Source organism: Peromyscus leucopus, chromosome 20, assembly GCF_004664715.2.
Source record: "Peromyscus leucopus breed LL Stock chromosome 20, UCI_PerLeu_2.1, whole genome shotgun sequence".
NCBI lineage: Eukaryota > Metazoa > Chordata > Mammalia > Rodentia > Cricetidae > Peromyscus > Peromyscus leucopus.
Genome location: NC_051080.1, coordinates 11,295,671 through 11,302,329, shown reverse-complemented (window position 1 = coordinate 11,302,329; position 6,659 = coordinate 11,295,671). Strand labels below are relative to the sequence as shown.

The 6,659-nt window shown below is 40.7% G+C and overlaps 1 pseudogene; it reads left to right on the top strand.

Annotated features, from left to right (window-relative positions):
- The first annotated feature begins 410 nt into the window (after nucleotides 1-410).
- LOC114693058 lies at nucleotides 411-3,241 on the top strand (annotated as a pseudogene).
- Nucleotides 3,242-6,659: the final 3,418 nt, after the last annotated feature.

The window sequence follows — 6,659 nt, the reverse complement described above, 5'->3', positions numbered from 1 at the left end:
TGAATGAATGATAATGAGTCATATGATTATTAATATTCTCACTGCGGTAAGCTGGAATATCAATATAGTTTCAATGTATATTTCTCTGATGGCTAGGGTGGTTGACCTTTTTTCCATTTCCTTTTCGGCTTTTGAACATGGTCAGTTAACCAATTTCTTGATTGGGTTGTATGCTAATTATTATGTCAATTGACATAAGTTAGAATCATTTTGGAAGAGGAAACCCAATTGAGAAGAGCCCACCACCATCAGATCGGCCTGTGAGCAAGCCTGTGGTGCATTTTCTTTAATGGAAGAAACTGTTTATTGAGACTGTAGCTCATTTTTTGATTGATGTGGAAGGTCCCTAATCATCGTGGGCAGTGCTGCCCTGGGGCTGGTGGTCCTGGGTGCTATAAGAAAACAGGATGAGTTGCTTCAGTGTGGTGGTGCAGCCGGTCACGTCCCGTGCGTGGTCACTCCGCAAAGATGCCTGAGGAAACCCAGACCCAAGACCAACCCATGGAGGAGGAGGAGGTCGAGACTTTCGCCTTTCAGGCAGAAATCGCCCAGTTGATGTCCTTGATCATCAATACTTTCTATTCAAACAAAGAGATCTTTCTGAGGGAGCTGATTTCAAATTCATCAGATGCTCTGGACAAGATCAGATACGAGAGTCTGATGGACCCTAGTAAACTAGACTCTGGGAAGGAGCTGAACATTAATCTTATTCCCAACAAACAAGATCGAACCCTTACTATTGTGGATACAGGAATTGGAATGACCAAGGCTGACCTGATCAATAACCTTGGTACTATTGCCAAGTCTGGTACCAAAGCCTTTATGGAGGCTTTGCAGGCTGGTGCAGATATCTCTATGATTGGCCAGTTTGGTGTTGGTTTTTACTCTGCATATTTGGTTGCTGAGAAAGTGACTGTGATCACCAAACATAATGATGATGAGCAGTATGCCTGGGAATTCTCAGCAGGGGGCTCATTCACAGCGAGGACTGACACAGGTGAGCCAATGGGCCGTGGAACAAAGGTTATCTTACACCTGAAAGAAGACCAAACCGAGTATTTGGAGGAACAGAGAATAAAGGAGATTGTGAAGAAACATTCTCAGTTTATTGGCTATCCCATTACTCTCTTCGTGGAGAAGGAACGTGATAAGGAAGTCAGTAATGATGAAGCTGAAGAAAAAGAAGATAAAGAGGAAGAGAAAGAAAAAGAAGAAAAGGAGTCAGAGGACAAGCCTGAAATAGAAGATGTTGGTTCTGATGAAGAAGAAGAAAAGAAAGATGGTGACAAGAAGAAGAAGAAGAAGATAAGAGAAAAGTACATTGATCAAGAAGAACTCAACAAAACAAAGCCTATTTGGACCAGAAATCCTGATGACATTACTAATGAAGAATATGGAGAATTTTACAAGAGCTTAACCAACGATTGGGAAGAACATTTGGCAGTGAAGCATTTTTCTGTTGAAGGACAATTGGAATTCCGAGCCCTTCTTTTTGTCCCAAGACGTGCTCCTTTTGATCTGTTTGAAAACAGAAAGAAAAAGAACAACATCAAGTTGTATGTGCCCAGAGTTTTCATCATGGATAACTGTGAGGAGTTAATCCCTGAGTACCTGAATTTCATTAGAGGAGTGGTGGATTCTGAGGATCTTCCTCTAAATATTTCCCGTGAAATGTTGCAGCAAAGCAAAATTTTGAAAGTTATCAGAAAGAATTTGGTCAAGAAATGTTTAGAACTATTTACTGAACTGGCAGAAGATAAAGAAAACTACAAAAAGTTTTTTTTTTTTTAATTTTTTTTAATTTATTTTACAACACCATTCAGTTCAACATAATAGCCACAGATTCCCCTGTTCTCCCCCTCTCGCCCCCCTCCCCCTCCCCCTAGCCCACCCCCTATTCCCACCTCCTCCAGATCAAGGTCTCCCCCGAGGACCGGGGTCGACCTGGTAGACTCAGTCCAGGCAGGTCCAGTCCCCCCCTCCCAGACCGAGCCAAGCGTCCCTGCATAAGTCCCAGGATTCAAACAGCCAACTCAAGCAACGAGCCCAGGACCCGGCACCAACACACAGCTGCCTCCCAAACAGATCAAGCCAAATGACTGTCTCACCCATTCAGGGGGCCTGATCCAGTTGGGGGCCCCTCAGCCTTTGGTTCATAGATCCTGTGCTTCCATTCATTTGGTTATTTGTCCCTGTGCTTTATTACAAAAAGTTTTATGAGCAATTCTCAAAAAATATAAAGCTTGGAATTCATGAAGACTCTCAAAATTGGAAGAAGCTTTCAGAGCTGTTGCGGTACTACACATCTGCTTCTGGAGATGAGATGGTTTCTCTCAAGGACTATTGCACCAGAATGAAGGAAAACCAGAAGCACATCTACTTTATCACAGGTGAGACCAAGGACCAAGTTGCTAACTCGGCCTTTGTGGAACATCTCCGAAAGCATGGCTTAGAAGTAATCTATATGATTGAGCCCATTGATGAGTATTGTGTGCAACAGCTGAAGGAATTTGAGGGTAAAACCTTGGTGTCAGTTACCAAAGAAGGACTGGAACTCCCAGAAGATGAAGAGGAGAAAAAGAAACAGGAAGAGAAAAAGACAAAATTTGAAAACCTCTGCAAAATTATGAAAGATATTTTGGGGAAAAAGGTTGAAAAGGTGGCTGTATCAAACCGATTGGTGACATCCCCATGCAGCATTGTCACGACCACATACGGGTGGACAGCAAACATGGAGAGAATCATGAAAGCTCAAGCCCTCAGAGACAACTCAACAATGGGTTACATGGCAGCAAAGAAGCACCTGGAGATAAACCCTGACCACTCCATTATCGGAAACCCTACGGCAAAAGGCAGAGGCTGACAAGAATGACAAGTCTGTGAAGGATCTGGTCATCTTGCTGTATGAAACTGCACTCCTGTCTTCTGGCTTTAGTCTGGAAGATCCCCAGACACATGCTAACAGGATCTACAGGATAATCAAGCTTGGTCTAGGTATTGATGAAGATGATCCTACTGTGGATGATACCAGTGCTGCTGTAACTGAAGAGATGCCACCCCTGGAAGGAGATGACGACACATTGCGCATGGAAGAAGTAGACTAAACTTCACCAGAACTTTGTTTGATGCTTACCTTCATTCCTTCTCTGATAATATATTTTCCAGGATTTTTGTTTATTTTTGTTAACATTTAAAACATCTGTGTGGCATGTAAACTAAGGGGAAGATAAATTTTCTTTCTACTTGTGATAAAAAAAAAGAAAGAAAGAAAACAGGATGAGCAAACCATGAGGAGGAAGCCAGTAAGCAGTACCCCTCCATGCCCTCTACATTAGTTCCTGCCTCCAAGATAGACTACTGCCTAGAAGAGCAAGCAAAGTAAACCCTTTTCTCTCCAAGTTGCTTTTGGTCTCCATGTTTTGTTATTGAAACAGAAACCCTGGGATCAGTTGTTTGACTTCTTGTTGCCTGCATTCTTTAATTTTTCATATAGTATAGATATTAATCTTGTCAGATGCATAAGTAACAAAGGTTCCTTTCCCTTCAATCTATAGGCTGTTTCTTCAATTAACTGCTTCTCTTGTACTACAAAAGTTTTTCCATATCATGAATTCCCATTTGTTGATTGTCGGCATTGTTTCCTCAGTAAATGAGTCTATTTAGAAAGTACTTACCAATGCCCGAATCTTAAAGAGTTCTCTCTAAATTTTTATACCATTTTCAGAGTTATATGTCTATGTTAAAGCCTTTGATCCACTTGAAGGTAATTTTCATACAGGATGAAATGTGGGAACCTAGTTTTATTCTTCAAATGTGGACATCCAGTTTTGCCATTTGTTGGAGATGCTGCCTTTTCTCTAATTTATAATACTAGTTAAAAAACCATGGGGCTTTACCATGTGAAAACCCACTGTTTTTATATTTTATTAAAAAATTTGAGGGACAAATATGATTTAAAAACTGCATTGCACTTATGTATTAAAATCTTAAAAATTTAAAAACATGTATAATAAAAAGTTTGAATCTTGGCACTCCGAGAAGTCATAGGTTTTAAGTAAAATCCCGGTGCCTCCTGAGGGATGTAGTTACTGCGGGTGCTTCCCAGATTCCCCAAATCAAAGCAAGGTACGTCTTTGTTCTTGCCTCATCCACCAGAACTTGGAGATAGGACTGCTAAGGATATCAAACATGGAGAACTCTCGCCTGGTAGTGTAAACCTAGCCCGGAAAGTCACAATCCTAGGGGAGAACTTACTAGTATTATTTTGATAAATGGGCATAGTATCAAACTACCTAGTACTTCCTTTATGGCCCCACACCTGTGTGCATAGGGAGGATACTACCTGGACTCCGTGGGTTATTTAAAAAAAAAGAAAGAAAAGAAAAGGAAGAGGAGAAAGAAGGCATTAACTTGGGAGGGAGATGTCATAGAGGAAGATCTGGGGGGGAGTAGATATGATCAAAATACATTGTATAGATCTATGAAATTCTCTGAGAATAAATAAATTATAAAAGTATAACTAAACAATACACACAATTTTATAGCTTTAGCTGTATGAGTTCTGTTATCTGGGACTTCTATGTTAACCCATTTATCTAAATGCCTTGCCTGGGCCTCATGCTACAACATTCATGTTACTGTGGCTCTGTAGTACACTATGAAATCAGGTGTAGTGGTACCCAGTGCCATTCATTTTCCTCAAGATTGCTTTAGCTACCTATGGTCTTTAATGCTTCCATATCAATTTTTATTGCTTTAAAAAAAATCCCTATATCCTTCAGTCAGCCCCTTCCTGTTCCTGATCACCCATTCCTTTTCCCAACTATTTCTTACCTATTTTCATGGTGTGGGTGTGTGTGTGAGGGTGTGGGGGTGGGTGTTTTAAGCAGGAATTTTATTACTGCTTCACTCTCATTGCTTATTGTCAGTCTTTTAAAATTGTTTATCTCATTTTGGTTTAACCTTGGTAAATGGTGTGCCTCTAGAAATTTATCAATTCTTTTCAGATGTCTCAATTTGGTAAAACATAGGCTTTTAATGTCATCATTATTTTCTGAAATTCAATGATATCTGTTCTAATACCTCTTCTAGTGTTTTCTTTAATATATGTGTGTATATATAACATGGTGTTTCATATCCTCAGTTGGGTTTACTCCAAGGTATATTTTGTATTTTGAGGCTACTATGAATGGGATTGCTTGCCTGATTTACTTCTGTTTGTTATTGGTATACAAGAAAACTATTAAATTTTTGCATGATTCCCTTGTATCATGTCACATTGCTTTTTAGGGGGTGTGAAGATCTTTGTGCTAACAGATAAGCACCAGGGGATCCTGGAACGTTAAACACACAGGGAAGGAATGCATAACCTCTTATGTGCCCTAAGACTGGAAACAGACATGTTTAATAGCCCATTGTGACTGGAGACTTTCCTGGCACAGGATCTACCCCCCAGAACCTTATAATAAATTATTTTTCAGTCAGTCTTTCAGAGCATGTCTTTACAGACTTTACACTGCATTTCACATCTGATCTGTATTTAGCTCACTTTGATCCTCAAAGAGATACGTGTATGCTTTGTTGCAAACATAGGATTGAGTCAATTATCACCAGAATAAGTTTGAACCAAACTGTACTGTGCTTAAACATGCCTAAAATAAACTACGTGGCGTCAGATGCCAAAAGTTTGAGCCAGCACTGGCCACTGAGTCATGCTGAACAGAACTGCCTCCTTGTTCCCACCCCTCCCCACAGACTGCCACTCTTTGGCGGTGGAGGTCACAGAGCTCACAGCAACTAGCGAGCCAACATATGGGCTTGAGCCCTGGAGAAGGTGAGACAATGTTTCTTTAAAACAGAGCAGAGGGGAGGAGTTGGGTCCTTCTGCCCACGGAATGAGTGTGGGTTCCTCTCAGTCCTCTGAGGCAAAGCATTTTATATAGTTATTGAAATGCATGTTAAGATCCAGGGAAGCAAAAATATTCATAGCCACAGCTCTAAAACTTCGTATAAGTGCCTGTAAAATTCAATCCTTGGTTTCCTGAACAAGGAACCATTGATGTTGAAAATTGGAAACGCAGAAGAGCTGATATAAAAAGAGCTCATAAAGGGGGGGGGGGGGATAAAATCCTTGTCAACTATTTGGCAATCTGGACTGCAGTAATGCTTGGATCCCTTCCAGGAGGACTGTAGGATCCTCAGAACACATCTTGGCAAAGGGTCAGCCAGGCCGAGAAGCTGATTGGCTCTGGCCCCTTGCATTCACCCAGGGAAAACATTGGGCCAAGGAATGTCAAGGCTCCTTCACAGGGAAAAATTTAAATAGGCCCAACTTCTAATACAGAAACAACTACAACTAAGACACATAGAACCTTCAGTCAGTGCTTGGATGGAGTTATCCTAATTTTTGTGATTCCTGAAAGGACAAAATAAATTTCAACTGTTACATGATCTCAGGAGCATAAATGCTACTGTGGAAACAATGGAGGTCCTCAAGGCAGGGAGGGCTTCCTGCTCCTACTGTGGTTTGTCAAGGATACTACACTATTATACTTGGTTTAAAATACTGCTTTTTCTCTATTCCTTTACATTCTAATGAGAAGGAACATTTTGCGTTTTGTTCCTCCTTTACACAATCTATAGTCAGTGATCCAATATCA